We start from the raw sequence: 22,612 nt of genomic DNA on the forward strand, positions 1-22,612 counted from the left end.
CTTTAAAATAAGAGCAAGTTTTAGTGTGCCCTATAAATAAGGGTATAAATTCACAGTATGTGTTAAATTTATAGATGAATTCATAAATGAAATTAACACCCTGTGCAAAATACTGATTTGTCATCTCTAAAAAGACAACTGTCAAGTATTTGCTATGTGATATAAAATTCTTCCAACCAGGAAGCCCGAGATGATGCTATTATAACAAGCCAATTTTATGTACTGGATTTGACTAACAACCAAAAACAAAACAAAACAAAACAAAAACAAAACAAGCTCTCCAGTATTTCTTGTTACCAACAACTAAAAATAGCTAGCATGTTAAGTCAAGAACATAACTTATTAGTGATGTCCACCACATAAGCAGTAACTCAAGGATAAACTATCATAAACCCACAGCTTTCTTTTTCTCCCCTCTCCCTCAACTCCTTAAGGAATCCGAATTCCTACACCTGGAATTCCAAGTCTTCTACAATCTGACTTACATTAATTTTTGAAAAATTTCCCAACTATTTAGCTTCCTAACACTCCACTCTAGCCATGGCTGAATTTTTTCCCTACGCTCAACGTGTACCTCTTCATGTCTAAGCTTTTGCTCTATCCCCTCTTCACTCCACTTAAGGAAATTCACCGCATCCTGCAAGACCAGCTCAATTCTCTCCTCCTCAGTAACCCTCCCCAAACAACTAGCTCAAAACATTTCCTCCTTTCCTCAGACCCCTCATAAGGCATATTTGTCCATTCATGATGTACACAGTGTTATTGTACTAAACTGATACTTACTTCATTTTTTCACATGTGTATGATTTCTACAGGACAGAGATCTATGACATCTATTCTTGTATTCTCCACAGCAGACCACATCTATGTTGTAGCCAGAAAATATTTTTTTCTTAATTTTAGGTTACAAACTAATTTAGGATGGTACTTAAGTATATTTATATTATATATATGTGATATAAACATCTTACGTATGGTCAACCTACACACAGTATTATATTTCCCCTTCAGAACGAAAATTTTTAGAACATGTATTCTCTTTCCTGTAGCTAATGCCTAAAAGACAGCTTCTCATAAAAAATAAAAAAAAATCCAATGCCAAATCACATATTTCTTTTTGATACCACTCATTTAAATTGTAAAGAGTTTATTGGTTATCATTTGGCTATATACATACCTATCTCTTCTTTCTCTCCTTTAGGACTCTCAACAACAATACTTATTCAATAAAAATATAAGGTAAGCCACACATGTAATTTGAAATCTTCTGGTTAGCCACATTTAAAAAACTAAAGAAAAACAAATAAAATTAATTTTAATAGATTTAACCCAACATATGTAAAACCATTTCAATATGCAATCATTTCAACATGCAATCAACATGCAATCATTTGCAATCAATATGCAATCATTTCAATATGCAATCAATCTAAAGTACAAGATCAGACAATTAAATTCACAAACTCATCCTAGCAAAAACGCTCCATACCTCATTGCTGAATATCACTACGCTCACCTTCGAAGTCCTCCCCTTGGGAAGCTATGCACTGATGCCAGTGCCTTGTCCACCCTTCAAAGCAATATTGGAACTCTTTTTCTGGAATGGCCATCAGAGCTGTGGTCGTATTACCCTTGATGTCCTGAATGTCATCAAAATGTCTTCCTTTCAATATTTCCTTTATCTTTGGGTAAAGAAAGAAGTCATGGGGGGCCAGATCAGGTGAGTAGGGAGGGTGTTCCCATGCAGTTGTTTGTTTACTGGCTAAAAACTCCCTCACAGACAGTGCCATGTGAGCTGGTGCACTGTCGTGATGTAAGAGACACAAATTGTTGGCGAAAAGTTCAGGTCTAACTTTTTCACGCAGCCTTTTCAGCACTTCCAAATAGTAAACTTGGTTAACTGTTTGTCCAGTTGGTACAAATTCATAATGAATAATCCCTCTGGTATCAAAAAAAAGGTTAGCAACATCGTTACAAGTTCACGAACTTAATTGTCTGACCTCATAAATTATTGATAAACTACTTCACATTCATTTTTTCATATTGTATTTATGAAATCTGCCGTGTACTTTAAACTTACACTGCATCTCAGTTCGCACTGGCCACGCTGCGAGTGCTCAATGCCACATGCATTTAGTGGACACCACCTTGGACAGTGCAGATTAATAGACTTCTGCACACAAGAGTGTATAGTGCATACTGGTGATTACAAGGTAAGATTAAATCTACAGTAAATTTTTCATGCTGTATTAAAATAAATTTGTTGAAAAGTAACAATTTAGGCATTACAATTTGTGAATTCAAAATCTCAGACTCATCCAACAGAAAGCAGCACTTCAATGGCCTACTTTCTTGAAACGCTTACTTTACAGATGAAGAAAGAAACCCTAAAAAGTAAAGTAACTCGGTGTTATCAGTAGGAGCTCCCAGGAAAATCTCCTTTTTTAATTCTAGGCCTCCTACAATGAAACTTACCCTCTTCAACATCAGATTCGCCTCTAAATTAGCCAAAGCCTGTGGCCAGGTTATTTGGGTTTGAATCCCAGCTCTGCCACTTAACAACTGAAACTTCCAGCCGGTTACCACCTCAACTGTAAAAACGGGTAACAGCAATGTGGGTCAAGGGGTTGTGAGATCAGGTGAGTTAATAATACTGTAAAGTGCTTGGAGCAGCAATTGGTGCATAGTACATACTTAGTAAATATTGGTTATTATTATTATTATTAAAAGCAAACTGTTGTGGCTAGATTAAGATGCATCTGTATGAAATTAAATACAAATGCCTCATCTGGAAGGTAAGAGTGTGACCAGCTTTTTGCAATGTTTTAAGAGTAATGGTGGGTTCCTTGTACATAAGCAGCTGGGCTCTCTTCAGGCCAGGCTGAGGCCACAGGGCACTCTTCAACCCCTGAAAAGACCTGGGGGCAGAATTACCCTTTCATCCTTGACTAGATGACACAGAACTGGTTCCTTCCCCCACTGCATCTCTTCCTATGTGTTAAGAAGCTTGAATCAGCTCTACTTCTTGATGGAGTGGAAATCCCTCCCCTTTTCTCCCCAGGAGGGGAGAAAAGGAGGTAAAGAAGAAACATTACATTTGCTTTTATTTTACTCACACTGTATATGAGTTATAATCTTTGCATAAAATCCATTTCACTTGAAGGGGAAAAAAGTCCAGCTTATCAAATCTACCTCTGAAATACAAAATTTGTCTTTAATCGGACTAAGATACTTGCAAAGTCACAGAGTGAGTGAGTTGCAGAGCTAGGCCTAGAACTACAAAGTCAAGTTTTCTCAATTCCAAACTGCCATGAGGTCATTTGATAACTTACCAGTGCAAGGGAAAACTGGTTCTGTGGCAGAGTAATTACAGACTGAGACAAAATAATTTGATGATTTAATAAAACAAATTTAGAGTCAATAATTTTAAACACTGTAATAGCGTCTAAAGAATCTCCTTAAGGTCAGTGGGAAGCTTCCTCTGATGATTACTTATTTAATTCTTTATGGAAATACAGTAATGGCATTGGAAAAAAGACATCGAGGACACAATTCAGGATGCTGAGAATCAAATACAGGCTTTGCACTGACTAGTTATATAACTCTCTTGAGAATCTAATACAACTTTGCAGTGACTACTCATATAACTCTGAACTCTAAGACTCTTTCTAGCTCTAAAATTATAAGTATCTAGGAAGAAGAATCTAAGTCCACGCTGCTTAGGTAGGTAGGCTCTACGGGGACCTGTGGTACAAAAAACAACAACAACACTTCTTGAGAGCTAAAGATTATTTCCAGAGGAAAAAAAATGAAAGATGGTATCTAAGCGCCAGAACCTGAAAAAGCAGGAGCCAGAGAGACGGCTTAAGACATAAAGCAATCTAGCTGTTTTGACTAGAAGCCATTAAAAGGAAGCAAAAAGCAAGTGTGATGCTCTCAGCACCTGCCACGTTGGTGAGCGACACGGCTGCGAAGCCAGTAGTCTTAGTCCCACATCAGTCATTACCGAGCAGGAACACAGTACTTTTCCCCAAGTTAGAAATGGGTCATACTGTTACTTTAGCAGCAAGCTACGAAGATTGCATATACGTGACCAGATTTTAGGGTTGGAATTTTTTAAAACTTACAGCCAAAGTACTCTAATACAAATTTACCAAGATTCATAATGATTACTGTGCTTCACAGTATATAGGTCTAACTGGAACATAATTCACGTGATTTGCTGTAGTAACTACTAGCGCACAACCAAAAAATCTAAGGAGAGCAACAGGGAAGGATGGGTCTCCCTAGTTCGATGCTGAGGACTTTCAAAGTTACGATGGTTTTCTTCGTAATGGCTTTACTGAGATAAAATTCACATACCATAAGCTTTACAAATTTAAGTGTACATTTCAGTGGTTTTTAGTATATTCGCAGAGTAGTACAACAACCACCACAATTAATTTTAGAACATTTCATCACGCTCACCTCAGCTAGAAGAACACTTGTGGTCTCCTATATTTAATAGCTCTTTTTCCAGTAACCCACATAGTTTCTAATCATCTGGTTCAGGTCTTAGCCCAAAGGTCACTTTCTCAAGACGCCTTCCCGACCACCCAATTTAAAACTGTAACACTAACTTCAAGCATCATTTTATCACCTGACACCCCCACCCTCAACCCCCCACTTTATTTTTTCCAGATACTGAACACACTTAGCATTCCAAACGTTTTACGTGTTTATTGTCTGTAAATTCCAGAGGGCAACAATTTTTGTTTTATTTACTATTGTACCCCCAGGACCTAAAACATAACACCTTGTAAAAGTTTAATGTTTGTAGAAGGGGAAAAGGGAGGGAGAGGTGAGAAAAGGAAGTGGCTTCATTACTACAAATATCATTAAGATCTTTGTCCTAATTTAATAAATTATGGGTTTTCTGTGACATGTTTCTACTTTAGAATGAAAGTCTAACCAGAGAAAACAAAAATAAATGAAGTTAACCAAATTTAGCACCACTGCATACACCAATATCTATGCCTTATTTTAAACATTTGTTCCCAATGTTTCATTCCTTCTGGTCTTTACTGAGTGCCTAAGCTGTGTACCATAGAGAACACAAAAGACGTATCAAACAGTCACTTTCTTCCAAAAGCCTGTAACAGACTTTGTGAACAAGACACGCACGAATTAAATGCACGATGCCTTTCTTTCCTGCTTTTGTTTTTAATTTTTTTAAAAAAATGTGAATAGCAAATACCTATACCTAATAAGTACCACAGAATTTGGGGACATAAAAATGATAATCTAAGTGAACTGGAATAGTCAGAAACTGCCTCCTAGAGTAAGCAGTGTTATTATAGTATGTTATACTATATAGAAATTAAGGTAACAAATAGAATCAAACTTAACACAATAATTTCTTGTATATGTAGTAGTAGCAGTGTAGGGAGGAAGGTTCAGGTTGGTGGTCAACTCTCTTCCACACAGTTATTCAGGGATCCAGGTTCCTTCCACTGTGGTTCTGCTTTCCCCAACTTCCACATTATGGTGCCCAGCCAGCCAGCATATCAGGAAACAACACAGAGAACCACAACCTGCTCACAATCCACTGGCTAATACTCAGTCACATGGGAAATAAGAGCTACCCCTAGGTTCAGGACAACGAACAAATTTTGGTGGAAAGCTAGTAGTCTCCACCACAAAGAGGATCTGAAATGAACCGTGACGGATGGGTGGAATGTATCCAGGAACAAGGGAACAAGGACATGAATGAAAACAAGTCAGAACTAAGCAATAGTATGTCTGGCTATATTCTGCAGAGTAGTGAGAGAAGCTAAGGCTAGTTTGGTCAATGGTTCCCCTAAGTAAACTGAAGACCAATCCCAGTATATGTCAAAGTTTCCATCAGTCTACAATGAAGAAAAAATAAGTACACGTTGATAACCTGTTAAGAATGCTAATTTTATTATTGTATACATATAATTCAATTTTCTATGACTTACATATAATGTGATATTATAAAGTTAATATTTCGAGGTTTAATTTTCACATTAAAAAATGTTTTTTAACGTAGACTTTAAGGCTATCAACAGTTCTAAGAAAATGCCCTTTCCTGACTATAACAAAGTCTTTGTCCTGTAAGAAATGGTGATTTACTTCCACTTTCTAGTCTGTATATTTTTTAATACTTTAACATTTTCTAACAAATCTGTATTGCTTTGGAAGCTAGAACAGACTGATTAGTCCTAAATTGTCATAAGGGTTTAAATGTAAAAAACAGGAGTTACCTGAGAATGGGCAGATAGTCTTACAAATATAAACTACACTCAGAATACATGCCCCAAAGATTGAAAAATAAAAAAAAAAAAAAAAGGTTGACTCTTCTGGACCCAATTTCGAACTCTGTATAAACATATACCATGTATGACAAGTATTAAACTCAAAGGGGGACTTTAAGAAAACAGTAAATTAGCAAATTAAAAAATAATCTGCTACTGCATTAACCCAAAATTTCCTTTTCTGAATAACTACTTTTAACCTAAAAATGGTATATTATTCTTACTAATTATTTACTAAAATGTTAGTTACCATTTAGCAATACAGAAAGCAAAATGCTTTTTTTTACTAGAGAAATTCAAATGTCATCATTCAACTATGAAATAAGAATTTTATTTGGATTAAAAGAATGTTAACTTTAAACACTAAATAAGTAAACAGTTAAGAACTACTGTGACCAATGGAAATATGTGCTTATTAAAGACAGAAAGCTAATTCCTAGCCTCTAGCAAAACCAAAGCTTTATAAAAATCACTTTTTCTACCTTTTCTCCTATATAACCCTAATGGCAAAGGTTGAAAAAGATGACATGATACAGCATGCCTCCTTAAAAAATGGAAAGGAAAAATAAAGCTGTCAGAGAAATTAAAATGGTGCAAATTCGATTTATTGGAAAGTTCGTGTATGCTTCAATAAGTTCCAGACACTCCTGTAAATCTTAGTCATGCATCTTTACAATCAGCTTAGAATTATTCAGCTAAAGGGTAACCAAATCAAATGAAAGCAACCACACAATGAACACATATCTGCTGATAATTTCTAATAGTAGCAAATAGCATCTCTTATCATAATGCTTTCCGTGGAAAATATTCAAGTATTCCTTGGTGAATGATCAGAGTAATTATTATTACTATTATTATTATTATTATTAAATTATTATTTGAGTTATGAAAAACTTCTACCATATAGCAGTCTGTTATGACTTACACGTATTATTATGAAATTATTATGAAAAACTACTTCTACCATATAACAGTCTGTTAATGTTTGGATAATTAGTCAGTTTCCAAAGAACTTTCTGCTTAACTGAGGGTTACTGCTTTTTAAAAATTTAATGGATAACGTACTATTACCATGGCAAAAGATGTGAAAAGTAACTTCCACAAATAGAATTTCTGTTCACTGAAATTCAATTTACCACACATTTGAAAAATGAAATAGTATTTGATGAATAATCCAATTTAATTATTTTTTTTAAAAATCACGTTTTAAAACAATGTTTTGCACACATGTTACTAAATAGTCATGAGTTACAGTCAATACTCAACATGTTACAGACTTAGGCAAACATGTACATACTTATACACTGTGATCATACCAGTTTTAGTCAACTAAAATTTGATGGCTAAGATGTATTCAATGTTTGGACAAGCTTTAGCTTTCCTCTGAACTCTGGACAAAGAAACAAAAACTAGATCCACATTAGGGCTTTCATTCTGACAACATAGCTCTTGCTCTCAACACTCTTCTCGAGCTATCATCTTAAAATTACAATAAAATAATATTGGTAAATGACAAAGCTATGAGTTATATGACACTGAGAAAACACTAAAAATTTATAATTAGAGTCTCAAATCTAGGGTCCCAGAATACAATGGTAAGTCCCATAAAGTAAATCAACTTTAAAAAAATACCAGAAGTCATTATTTCCAAGTGAGACCTGTATGCTTCAAAAAGACTGACTCGGGAGGCTACAATATTTACTCCAAAAAAGCTGTCATGCCTACAATATTTGTAAGATTCCTTTTTGGAAAATCCCTAACAACACCTTTAGCACATTCTACTAATTATCCTCAATGAATGGTAACAAATCTTCAAACATGGAAGGCGGACTTGAATTTTTGAAGCAATTAAGGAGTCACACGGCACTGCTATAGAGAATATGATGAATCCTCAAACAGAATAATAGAATTTGGTCAAAAACGAGATGTAAACATAAAGTAATGACAATTTTCTTGTGAAGCAACACTGGAAAGGTAAAGCCTCCCAAAGAGACTGCTCTAAACACATTTCTCGTTGGAAGTCCATGTAAATCAACTTTATAACTAAGTATCATTCAATCCAACTCTCTCATTTTACCAATGAGAAAACTAAATTTCGAGGAGGTGAAAGAAATTGTCCCAAATCACCTATTTAGAGCCAAACTAAGGACAAGAAGTCAGGTCTCCTAATTCCTAGTTCAATATTCTTTCCCAGAAACTACACTGCCTACTCTTCACAGTTTGAGAAGAGGAAAGTAGAATTGCCTTTAAAATCCATTATGAGTTGTAGTTTTAAATTCACATTAACACAGTTAGGAATCTCCAAAATTCTGTAAGACTACGGTTGATTTTAAAACACACACATTGAATACTGCCCATTCCAACTGCTATGCAGAGCAGGCAGGGCCAAGCTGCAGAAAAATCAACTGAGGAGGGACAACACTGTAGTTCAGGTTCCAAGTAGTCAGGCCCTAACTAGATCTAGCTTGGCAAAGCCAAACTTCTTACAACTCAATCAAAATGCATGACTGTGCTTTCATTCTTCTGCAGACATTTAGAGAATTGTAAATCACTGTCTTCATTACTGCTTCACATCCTTTATGGAGCATTTACAATGCCAGACAGGATGCAGGGCACTTCCAGGACCTCACTTCATCCGCACAAAGACCCTGTGAGTTAGGCACTGTTTTATCCTCGTGTGAAAAATAAGGCAACGGAGATCCACAACGGTTACATAACTTAACCAGAGGCACAAAGTCGGACAGACTGTACTTACCAACAATGGCTATGAAAATATCTCCTCATCCACATGTTCTTTTTCTCCTTAGAATAAGCATTTTGTTTCAGACCAGTTTTAATTTCCAGACAAATGGTGGTGGTAGTACAGACTTCCCACACAGCCCGTACCCAGTTTCCCGTCACTAACATCTTATACGAGTGTGGTACATTTGTCCCAATTTATGAATCGATATTAATACATTTTTACTAACTGAAGTCTATACTTCATTTGAATTCCCTCAGTGTTCCTGTAATGTCGTTCTTTTATTCCAGGACATCACCTTCCATTTAGTCATCATGCCCGCTAGGCTCCTCTGGGCTCTAACAGGTTTTCAGACTTTCCTTGTTTTTGACAATCTAGGAAATTAAAAAACTGAGACTCCAGATGTATCTTTCTCCAGAGAAGGTGCTTCTTAACAACTCTCCTAAACAATTCCCTATTAAAAAAAAAAAAAAACACAAAAAAACAATTCCCTATAATCCAAACTGCTTGTCCTCAGAATTTTTAAAAGGTCTGTGTTGGTCAGTGCGGTGGGTCTGCAGACCAACCACATTTGGAAAGTAGATCCCACAGTTATACTTTCTTTCCCGGATACAGCACTAATACACAGTATATTCAAAAAACTATATAAGTGAGCTGTCATGGTATATAAGACCATACGACTCCAAAATCTAAGTAACAACATTCCCAGTGACAGGACCCAGCGAACAACGTATTAACTTCTCCTCAGTAGCCATACTTGCTTTCCATACTGCTATGGAAAAACGTCAACTAGAGAATTTTTTTTAAATATTCAGATAATTCCTATTTGCTTTCATTTAATGGCAGGAGTGTTTATAAAATATAATTAAATTTATTATACACATTTTAGGATTAAGTTGTAACCAGTGCTAATTATAATATGCTTGGGGAAAATTTGAACCTACACTGATTAAAATTCTATTTATAAAGGAAAAATATAAACCACAGAAACAATGCTTAGTTTAGAACAAGAACATGTACATAACTGCCAAACGTAATCAATCCCTGTTTAGATGTCTCTCTGAAACACTGTAATTACAAAAAACCAAAATGAATTTTTAAGTGTTTCAAAATGAAATAGTCCTTGCATGATTTTCAAGGCTTATAATTACTTTCCTGAAAAGGTAAATACTCCAAGTTTCAACTGAATATAATACTAGCTCTAGAAGTTAACAGACTGAACATTTGATTTTACTCTAAAATAGGCCAATGCTAACTTCCCTACAGCCATTTATGGACAATGCAAAGCCCAAGTGAATTGACCGGGTTTTTAAAGCTCCTCACATATGTCAAGTTCCATTTCTATCCAACAGAGAAATGCATAAGGACCCATGAAGTCTCTCATTTCCCATTTCCTCTTCAATCAACTACAGTCCCGCTCATTATACTTCATCTGTTGGCAGCATCCCCTATGAATGGCCACATTTTCCTTGAAATGCTAGCCTCTCCTGGCTTTTGTGACACCACTCTCCAGACTTTCTTCCGACTTCACTGATCCCTCTCTCATGATCTCCTTGGTTGGTTCCTCCTCCACTACTCAACTTCTAACTACTGGGGTTTCCTACCATTCAGACATTGGTTGTCTTCTTCCAATCCTTTCCCTCCTCCCTCCTTCCTCTGTGTTACCCTTATGCTGACCTTTCCAAAATATATTTCTAACACAATCCTCTCCTCTGAGCGCCAGACTCACAGATTTAGCTGATTACATGATACCTGGGTGTCTAATAAATAGTTCTATCAAACCGAACATATCTAGAATAAACCCCAGGATTATTCCTCCCCCTTTTTCTACCCCCACTCAGACCTTGTTGTTGTTTTTTTCCATCTCTGTAAAAGGTATCCGCAGCTACCCAGATCTCTACCAAGAAACCTAGGAATCATCTTTCACGCTTTTCTTTCCCTCACTCCAAAAATTCAATAAAAACAGCAAGAGACCTGTCAACTTTATCTCCAAAATATATCCTACATCCACTTTCCATCAACTCCAATTGCCATCACCTAATCCAAGTCATCTTCCTCTTTTGCCTGGACCTCCTGTCTTTCACTCTTGGCTAAAACCACACCCCACCCACCCACCACCGTCCTTTCTCCATACTGTGGCCAAAAAAAAGAAATCCTAAAACGTGAATCTGATTATATCATTTCCGTTTAAGACCTTTATTGGCTTTCCATTGAGCCTAAAGTAAAACCCAAATCCCCACCAAAATCTACATGTCTTATATGAATTAGCTCCTACCTATCTTTCCAAGTGTATCATCTCCTACTCTTCCCTCCACCTACATGCCAACCACTCTCTTCCGCCAGGTTCTCCAACAGGCCACTTCCTGCCTGGGGGCTTTGTGCAAATTGTCCGGGCTGCCTAGAATGGTCTTCTCAGACTTTTTGCTTAACTACTACCTTCCTTTCTTCCTTTTAGGTGTCAGCTTTCACTATGGCTGATCACTGATTAAAGCAAGTTGCCCTAGTAGTTCTTGTCTGCCGCAATCCTGACTGCTTCCTTTATGGCCCTCATTACAACTTGCAATTATTTTATTCATTTGTCTGTTTTCTTGTTTTCAGCTCGCCATTCCCTCTAGCATGTTGTTAATTCTAGAGGTCTATGGTTGTGAGGACCAAGTTATTCTTCATTATAATATCCTCAGCATAAGACCCAGCACAGTTAGAAAGAGCTCAATTACTATAATACTTGTTGAATGGCTTAGCATAAAAAAGGAAGAAAGTCAAATAAATTGCTACTACCATTTTATATTTTTTCAGGAATTCAAAAGTAGTTTTACATTCATAGAGCATTTTCTAGTTGCCAATTTGTTTTCAAATGTTTACCTGAACTGAAATACAGAAGGCAGGTATTACTTCCATTTTACAGATACAATCAATCATTAAAGCTCAGAGAGGTCAATGAATTGCCTAAAACAAAACAGTTTGTCAGGGGTATAGCTGAGGCTTGGACCCAATTCTCCTGGCTCCCAATCCAGTCAGTCTTTGTTTCTTTTACTTTTTTCCATTTTGTGTTTTGTTCAGTGCATACTTTCAGCCTTTTTCCAACTGAAGCATACAGTAAAATGTACAAATCCTAAGTGTATGTAGCTTGATGAAGTTTTACAAAGTGAGTATACTCAGATCAAAATAGAATATTATTTGCAACCAGAAGCCTCTTTCATTCATGCTCCCTCCCAATCATTAACTACCCCCAATGGTAACCACTGATCTGACTCCTAGGACCATAATTACATCTTACCTATTTTTTAACTTTATCTAAATGGAATCAACAAGTATATACTCTTTTGCATCTGGTTTAATTCAAAATTGTGTTTGCGAGATTCATCCATAGTAATAAGTGTGGCGATGGTTCATCCTTTTTCATCAATGTATGGTATTTTACATAAATATACCAAAACATTACATAAATATACCAAAAATGTATCATTCTGTTAGATATTTGAGTATTCTAGGTTTTACCTATATAAATAATGTGTTATGAACATTCTTATTTTGTAGTTGAAGAAGCGAAGGTCCAGAAGGGAGAAATGACTTAATCAAAGAAACAGCAATTGGACAACCCAACTAGATCCCAGAGGTCTGATTTTCCCTTTACTATGTGTCATATCAGCAGTCAAAAGTTCATCTAAATCTTAAAGATTTTTTTTAATGCTTGCATAACACAAAATCAAGTCTTCAGTAACAAACATTATGCTAAATATTACTGCAGTTTCTAGTTACCAAAGTTACTTCAGTAAAAACTTTTAAAATTAATGTTATCATCTCTAATTTATGGCATTCAATGAAATTACAATGTTTGGCGTAAAATAATTTCCTTTCATACATATCACTGTTCCACAGAGGTTTATTTAATTTAGTCAAATACAAATTTGGTTCCCAGATTAGAAATGTCCCAAGTTGGAAATTCTATCAAAACATAGACAGCGACAACAGTCTCAAATCATGAGCAGGTAGTGTTCTAAAACTGTGCCCTTAAGTCAGCTCTTTGGAATTCAGAAGCATTTTCTCACAGCAATGATATGACATATAGTGATCAGGTTTTCACGGTAGCCTACAAAAGCCAACTTCACTCAAATGTACCTGAAAATAACACCACTAATAACAACAGTCTTTAACCTCTACGAATATACCTAACGAATATACCTAACTTGGAATAATGATTTATAAAACTGTATCTTAACACCCCAATCACTTGTATTAACTCTCATAGACTGTGGGAGACCCATTCCAATCTCTGTCTTTTCTTCCAAATGCCTCTGTGACCAGTTTGTGCCTATTTTTTAATCCTTCCCCAACACTCTTCACTTTATGTTCCCAGATCCTGAGCCACAGAATTCAGACAACTTTTCCCATAATTCCTATCCCGTAAATAACCCTTTGATATTTTCTCTGCAAGAAAAACCTTTGAGAGGACAAAGAAAAAGAAAAAACAAATGGGGGAGGGCGGTCCATAAAAATCTCAAGAAAGTCTAAAAAGTAGTTATCTGTTTTCACCGAAAGGCACATGGAGTCACCTGGGATTTTTCTAAGCTCCTACTTTGATTGAAATATTCTTCTCTAGAGTCTTGCTTAATCCATCTAGACTTTGAAATCCGAGGCTGAGCACTTCTGAGTGTCTCTCCTTCCACTAGAAACGTTTCCTGTTTTGTTTCTTTTCACATTCTCTCTCATTTCTCACTTAAACCCTAAAGGGAAAGATAAAGAAATGGGCATGTTGATAATATCAAGTCTTTAGGAACACAAAGGACTGAAATAAGAGAAAGATGGAGCCTAAAGAGTAGTCAAACCATTAAGGTCACCATCAATATGTAACTTTCCATATACAAGTTAGGAACTATATACAAATGCTTTGGAGCAAAGAAATGATTTCATAAATAAACACCAGACAAGTTTCCAGAAATGGAAAAACAAAATCTACCTTATATATCATAACATTCTTTTGTTCTTATGGTCCGCCTTATCTTTCCAATAATTAGTCTGAAGATGTACTGAATTAGACTGAAGATGTACTATATTGTCTCTGTACAACTAACACCTGAGTACATCACAAATAAGGAGAACCCAGGGGATTCAAAAGCCATCTCCCAAGCTAATGAAATTAACTTACCAACAAATGGAGAAATCAATTTCTACTTAATCTAACTGGTGATGAAAACCAGAGGACAAGAACTATACTAGACTTAAAATCCAATGAAGATGGTAAATCACTCTGAAAGCTGAAAGAAACCTAAAAGTCACAAATGCCTTCAAAGAATTCTTAAACACAGAAATGTGCGGAAGATACTCTAAACTTTAAAGAACAAATGTTTTACAGAAAGTAAACTAAGAAGGTAAGACTGTATCACTCTGTCAAATAAGTCTTTAAAGTAAATACCTTGTGGGCCAAAAATTTTTAATGGATGAAAAAAAATTCGGTAAAAATTATTAAACTATTCCATCTGTGATGTAAGCTCACAAGAAACCACACACTTAAGTGCAGTTATGTAAAGATAATGTATCCAAAAGTAATTAGCTTGATACAATTAAATACCCCATCAGAGAGCTGACAATCTGTAAACAATTAAAAATTATCTTAATTTACCCACTATTACTTGACATAAACTGGTCCTGGTTCCACCACTTACTGTATAACTTTGGGCAAATTATTTAACCCCTCTGGGTCTCAATTTCTGGATTAGAGAGATAGAACTAAAGATGGTACCTACCGCTTGATTGCTGTGAAGATTAAATGACATAAAGGTAAACTGTTCTGAGCAGCTCCAATAACAGAATAAATGTTCTCTAAAGGTTAGTTAGCTACTGTTGTTTTCTCCAAACTGATGCATACAAAAAGTACTTGAAGTCACACCTATGACTTAACACTTTCTTTGAAATCTTCACATCCCTCAGACTGATGACTGATGGCTCATATGTATCTAGAACCTTGAAGCTGAAAGAGATTTTAGAAGTTATCTGGAACAATTAATTACACTTAATTCAACAATAAGACTTCATAAGAGATTATCAAATCTTTGCTTAAACACTTGCAGGGGCAGAAACTTGGCATGTCAACAAGGCATACAGGAACAGTTCTAATTACCAGAATGTTCCTTTTGAAGATTTCATTGTACTGATTACTGACTCTCACAAACTTCTTATCTGAAAGGCTGAATTCACTAGAGGGCATCACAATATTAGGAGAAATTATCTATCAGAAAGAATCATGAAAAGGAAACAATCATTCAACATTTATTCTGGATAATAGAGAATATTGCATCCAGTTGTATAAAACATGCGTATTAATTTAAAATTATTCTCTTAAAACAAACATACGTTGAAATGTTCAGAAGGAATTAAAAGGAAGTTAGGCTATAAAATCGTAATACATCCATGTTCTTGTGTATAAGGCAAGTGATTCAGATTATCATAAATCCTGGGTTCTTTCCAACCCCACAATAAGGTATCACAGTAAATTTATGCGACTTTAGTAATTACATGTTTATAAAGGTAAACTGCTTATTGTTGCTCCTTGCAGCCATACTCCAAGTCAGCACCAGCTTTCCATAAGAAGATTCAGGACCAAAGAGTTATCTGTGTGTAACTAATTATTTAAATGATCTAAAACAAAATTATTTTAAAATGTCCACATTCATTAACGAAGTAATGGTAAAACTGTAAAGGTGCATCAGGCTCCACGAGGGTCCAGAAGAACTGTACCCAAATATCTTCTGACTCCCACTTGTAATTCATAGTAACATGTAGAGGAAACAACATGGAAAACTGGGCACTGCTTATAGCATACCCTTCCACCGTACCACGTTCCAATTCTGTGTGAAACTGTACAACTCTGTAAGTTGTAGGTAACTGAGAGATACGACTTAATAGAAATGTCAGATAGAGATCTTAATTGATTTCCCTCTCTCTCTCACAAACCACTTTATCTCCATTTGCAATCCATTTCAACATTCTTTTAATTCATATAAATTTGTGGCTTTTTATTTTTTTACCTTTTCTTTGAACCAGTTATACCATTTGCCTGATTCCCCCACTGACTATGAATTATTAAAATCCTTAACGCCTGTTAATTTTTATATCTATGTCATGATCACTTAAACACAAACATAACTAGTCAACTTTTACTACAGGTAAGACATTTTTCAGTACTTAGATGTTGTTCAGTACTTAGATTACCAACAACAACAAAAATACTCCAAACTCTGACTACGAATTGGACTGGAAGGGTCCATCTCTCCAGGTAAATCAATAAACAGACCTTTGGCTTTTGTAAAATCAATCCCTTCAATCAATTCCCGTGCCATGAACGAAGTCATGAGCACTAGATGAAGCAAGAAATGGCAAGAACAAGCTGTTGCTCACTCATCTCCACTATCCACTTCACGATCCCCTTTAAAAGGTTAAAAGAACTGAGAACAATGGTCAATCCAAAAACAGAATTCATGTCAGAAGACACACACAAAAAAAATGAGTTTGGTAGTTTGCTCTATAAAAGGTTCTCAAAGTTTGCCATCACTTTGAAAGCGTCCACATTCATCTACCCATCCCTAAAATTAGGTATATTTTTACGTCACTTCAGAAGAAATCAACACAAAAGTCTTTTTTTAGTTTTATAAATTATCAAGAACGTAAGTAAACAATTATAAAGGAAGCAAAGGGATTAGAAACGTATTGATAACAAAGTCAAGAAAGATGTTCCAGATGCAAGTGACCCAAACTGGGAAAACGGGGTGGCTTCTAAGCCCATCTACCTGCTCTTTATCCCAAAGACATAAACTAAATTAAACTAAACTACTAAACTGAAATAAAAACGATCATAGATTTCAATTGCTTTTCTAAGAGGCACATTGTGATGTCTAATTTTATATGTCAATTTGAGCAGCCAGGGAGTACCCAGACGTTAATTCTGGCTATGTCTGTGAAGGTATTTCAGGAGGAGATTAGCACTTGATTGGTGGACTCAAAAAACTGCCCTTTCCAATGTGGTTGGCATCATCAAGTCTCTTGAGGGTCTGAACCAAACAAAAGGCAGAAGAATTTACCCCTTTTTTCCTACCTCACTGAGCTGGGTGAAACATCTTATCTTCTCTGGCCCTTGAATTGGTATTTACACTATGGGGTCCCCTGGTTCTCAGGCCTTGGAAATCAGACTGAATTACACCACTGGCTTTCCTGAATCTCAATCTTGCAGACATGGGACTTCTCAAACTCCTAATCACATGAGGCAATTTTTCATAATAAATCAATATCTTTCCCTCTCATTCTCTACCTCTCCCTCTCCCTCTCCCTGTGTGTGTGTGTGTGCGTGTGTGTGTGTGTATATGTGTGTGTATATATATATATATACATACTCGTATACACATATACAACATATATACATATATACGTATATATTAAATATATAAATATATTAAGCATATATTAAATATAGACACATATATGTATATATTAAAAATAGGAATATAGGGGCGGCCCATTGGCTCTGTTGGTTACAGTGCAGTGCTCACAACACCAATGTCACCGGTTCAATTCCTACATGGGCCAGTGAGCTGCGCCCTCCACAACTAGACTGAAAACAATGACCTGACTTGGAGCTGAAGAGTCTTGGAAAAACACACTGTTCCCCAATAAAATTTATTTTTTAAAAAAAGAAATATATATAAATACATTTAAAGAAATATATATATATATATATATATATATCTCCTACTGGTTCTGCTTCTATGGAGACTCCTAATACACACACACACCTTGCCCTTGCTCAGAACTGTCACATATGTAGATAGATAGATAGATAGATAGATAGATAGATAGATAGATAGATAGATGTATATGTATTTTATATATATGTATGTATTATATATAAATAAAATGAATTATATAAACATACGTGTGCGTATGTGTGTACATAATATATATATTATGAATTAACAATCAGAACTATCCAGTCCAGGCAAATTATTTTCCAAGAAGAAACACCTGCTCTTCACTGACTGGTGAGGCCATGGACATATCAACTATATTCAGAGACAGCAAATCATTTCACTATTTTTTGAACACCAGAGAGAATGCTGAGAAAGGCATAATTATAATTTGTTTAATGCAAAAATAGTTTTAGGCAACACAGTAATCCACAGCTAATCTCTTTTCCTCCTCATCTCTCTGACTTAAAAGTTTCATTTAATGCATTAGCTAAATATGGTACAAAAGATTCTATTACAAGATTGGGGAGTGCTGGGAGGGAAGCTGGCAAGGCTTATAGAAGCAAAATTATTCTAATCGGGTTCTTGGGTTGTTTCCCAAAAATATTTAGGAACACTAAAAATATCAGAAATGAGTATGAAAGGATAGAGTATCCTGCCTCTCTGAAAAAAATATTTCTAAGATCTGGTATATCAAAAATATTTTGCATAAAACCTGTCATTAAAATCCCCATAAAGAACACAAAATGCAAGAACAATGCATTCTAACTCTAGGGCCACTTGCAGTTTTATAAGAAAATAGGTTTCCATCTTTCTGAGTAACTTCCGAAACAGCCGTTGGTCCATGACCTTCCTCCTGTGTAGACTTCAGAAAAAGAAACTGGTATTTATAATATAAACATTTCTTTCAAATCAAAAAAGGAATTAACACATCAAGAAGTTTTTTTAATTTTGAAAGGCTCAATCTGGGCAAACTTTGTTTCTTCAAAAGCCAATAATAAAAAGTGAAGCCTTAAAAGTAGATGTAATTGTCAAATGCAACAGTTCAAAGAGGTCTCCTTTTTTCCCCTTCTCTATAAATGCTTTCTATATACTGACTACATAAGCACTAAGCACAAAAATTATTACCATGTAAAATTTTCTTCTGTTCTCAATTTTGAGACTACTTCCCATAAACTGGCAAAAATTTTTAACTTCTATAGTTTAGAACACCCTTTGGTCAGCTCAGTGACACATAAAAGGGTAACACCTCATTTTTAAGTAAAATTGGCATTAACCAACATAATCACCCAGATGTTATCACCTCGGTTGGCCCTGAATAGCTTTTGGCTCATTTCAAACAACTCTAGCTTCAAAAAACAAAGATTTAGCACAAGTTCTGTCAGTTAAAACAATATGCTGCAGCTTTTGAAGCCATGTTTTGAGACAGGGAGTAGTCCCTGCCTTCAGAAAGGTTCCCTCCAGATAAACTGAGGAATTCATTGCCATCAACACCACCTTTCAAAGTATGCCCAATAACCTCCTCCATTTCTTTTACTCATAGGCTTCGGCCTTGAAGGGTCCTCTCCCCAGCCATGACAATTATGGACAGCCTATCATCTCTTTAAGACCTAACTCAAAATATACCAGCTCCATGAAGCTGTCCCTCTTTAGAACTCCAGAAGCATTTCAATTTCTGTACAGCTCACTAGGTCAGAATGTGCTATTTTTATACTGACATTCTTTTAATATATTCTGTCTTCCCAATTATAATTTATAAGGAACTGGAAGATATATCTTCCATCGCCAAAGCAGCTCACTGGAGATACACATTGAGTGGCCCATCCAAGAAACAGAATAGGAGTTTGTTTTCTTCTATATAAAGATTGGGACAGTATTATTAGTTTGGGCCTGATGGGCAATGGTGAGTCTTGAAAGGCCACCTAAAGAATGTGGATTTTATCCTGCAGTAATGGAGAATTGAAAGTTCTTGAGCCCAAAAGTGATATGATAAAAGTGTATTTTAGAAAAAGCAGTCCTTGGTCCATAGCTGCCAGATTAGAAGATAGGGGGTAGGGATGGGTAACATCTAGGGCAAAGAAGGCCAACGACTCAGCATAAAGGGTTAAATAATAAGGTTTACCACTGGGCTCTCCAACGCTTCTAGCTCTGTGACTCTGGGTAAATTGTACGTCTTCCTAAGGGCTTCACCTTCTTTATTTATGAAACAAGGATGACAAAACCAGAACCCATCCAGCTGTAGTGAGTTATTACATCAAATATCACAATGCCTGACAAAGGGTAATGAGCACAGTGCATCCTGACACCAATTCTCTCACACCAACGGGATGTCCTACAGTTCAATTTCTGACAGTCACTACCTGGAGTTAGCATCACTTCCCACAAGTTAAAGGGCAAGATACCTAACAAGACTGCCCTTGCTTCAGATGTCCCCAAGCTATCAGAACTTCTGTCCAACTGGCTACAAATTCAAGGGTTCTCACAACACTCCTTCATGTGCAATAATTTGCTAGAATGACTCACAGAACTCATTGAAAACACTATACTTAAATGACTACAGTTTTATTATAAAAGATGTAACTCAAAAACAGCCAAGTGGAAGACATGCGCAGAACAAGTACCAGGGGGAGAGGAGAGCTCCCATGCCCTCTCCGAGAAATTCAGATGTCATGCTCCCAGCACATCAACGTATTCACCAACCAGAAAGTCCAGTGTCCAGAATTCATACCAGGAGTTTCATTCATTTCATAGGCATGATTAATTAAATCACTGGTCATGTGATCGAACTCAATCTCCAGTCCCTCTCGCCACCTGAGAGGTAAGGGGGTAGTAAAATTCCAACCCTCTGGTGGAGAGCTAAGTCCTTCTGGTGTGGCTAGCTGGCCCCATCCTGAGTAACTTCAGCATCAGAAACTCAAGTATGGTTTAAAGGGCTCATTACAAGTAATAAAAGATATTCCTACCACGCAGGAAGTTCCAAGGGCTTCCGAAGCTCTGTGTCTGGAGCCAGGGTCAATGACCAGATATATTTTTATTATATACATACACAATAAATGGAAGTGGTTATTCTAGAAACCAAGTATTAGGTTGGTGCAAAAGTAACTGTGGTCTTTGTAACTGTTTTTAACCTTTTAAACTGCAATTACTTTTGCACCAATCTACTGGTTTGCAATTAAAATAATGCAAGCATAAAAACGAAGAGAAAAAACATCAAAAGCATCACAAAAGAAGAAATAGGCAAAGGGGAGAGGGGTGTCAAATTGAGTATGAAGGTTCAAACCTAGATGACTAAACAAAGAAACACATATCCAGGCAGAAAATGAAGATGGGATTGAGAATGAATTTAGTGTTAATCCAGTTGAGACTGAAAGCAACGGCCAGGTATTTCAAATGGACACTGGCCAGATATGATGGAGAAATGAGCCTAAAGATGGGAAAGGACATGGTGAAAATCGGTTGTCAGAGTTATCCACATAGATAAGATACTCCGCCCCCCCAAAAAGCCCTCACTACTCAAAGGAGGATACCAGCCAATGGTGTCACATAAGTATCTGAGGTAAATAAAAATTCATTATTGCACACAACATCAAATGTAAGTTTAAGGGCTGAACTCTAGAACATACTCCATTAAATATTTTGGATTCTAAACAAAATGGTACCTCATTTTTAACATAAAGATTCAGGAAGAATCACATGACCTAACGCCAAACAGAAATGCCAGGTTTTGTTTTTTTCACAGAAATGTACCATTTTATTTTTTATCAACAGGAAACTTATAATACATCTCCCTAACAGAAACGTTTATTTTTCAAAGAAAAGTTTACCTAACAACCAAAGAACATTTCAACAACACAACAACATAAACAGAACAACTAGGTACGATCAATTCACAAAGCTTCCTGTCCAGATTCATGAAACAGGATAAACACTTCCAGCACAGACACCTCTACCAAGACTCACTCACAGCTTTTAGAAAGGACATTCGATAACTGGGAACGGCCTTGTTAACTGTCCGTGGTTCAGAAGCGTCACAATTTCTTGTCCCCACACTGCACACGTCAGCTCATCCTTTTGTTGCTAGCTTCCCAGAAGAGTCCCGTCTTTCGACAAGTGAAGGTGACAAATGGGAGAAGAAAGGGAAAGCAGAGTTTGGGGACAACATACTGGGCTAGTCAGATGACTGACGCGTTAAAAGGCTGTAACGGGCCATGGAACTGAGACATTCAGGTACTGACTGGATTCATTAACAGGCTTATTAACTCAGGAAGCCAGGAGGATGGTGACAGTCACAGAGCTAAAGACGGGAATGACAGAAGAGTGCAGTGAGAGCCCAGTGTGTGTCGCATGCATCCATCCATCATTCCATCATCCCTATTCCCACCCCTCCCCCCCATCACTCGGGGAGAGAGGGAGGCAGCAATGTTAAAACTGGCCGGGTCCTTGGCGCTTCAGCTTTTCCCTAAGGGCAATACCACTAACCAGAATATGGACAGCGAAGGCAAAATGGAGGCTAGATCTGACTCCAGAAGGAATACCGGGCAGTCCCCTCCCCACACTACAGGAACTCAAGACCTTCCTATTGAAAGAAAGCAGGCATGACACTCTCCCTACTTCCTGAATTCTGATTCTAAAGACAAATTACAGAGACCATTTTATTTTGTATCAAACTTTAAAACATGTACGAGGCAAACTGCTGCCTTTGTTTATAGTAGTACCTAACTTTGTTACACCAAAATGAATGTAAAACCAGTTACGACTATAGTCCTCTACCTATGTGTAAACTCCTTGCTGACCTGGTAGACATTTTCTGTTGAGGCGGA

At 36.5% G+C, this 22,612-nt stretch overlaps 1 protein-coding gene across 8 annotated transcripts in view; it reads right to left on the reverse strand.

The window, feature by feature from the left end:
• The window catches only part of LCLAT1 (lysocardiolipin acyltransferase 1), a 159,342-nt gene that overhangs the window by 125,293 nt on the left and 11,437 nt on the right, over positions 1-22,612 (reverse strand). The window contains exon 2 of one of the 8 annotated variants that reach the window (XM_081067984.1): positions 1,178-1,289. The exons of the other annotated variants lie outside the window; for them this stretch is intronic. The gene's annotated coding sequence lies outside the window, so the exon portion shown is untranslated. The remainder of the gene's footprint in view (positions 1-1,177; positions 1,290-22,612) is intronic. 8 annotated transcript variants of the gene reach the window in all.

Source organism: Rhinolophus hipposideros (assembly GCF_964194185.1).
Source record: "Rhinolophus hipposideros genome assembly, chromosome: 12".
Lineage (NCBI taxonomy): Eukaryota > Metazoa > Chordata > Mammalia > Chiroptera > Rhinolophidae > Rhinolophus > Rhinolophus hipposideros.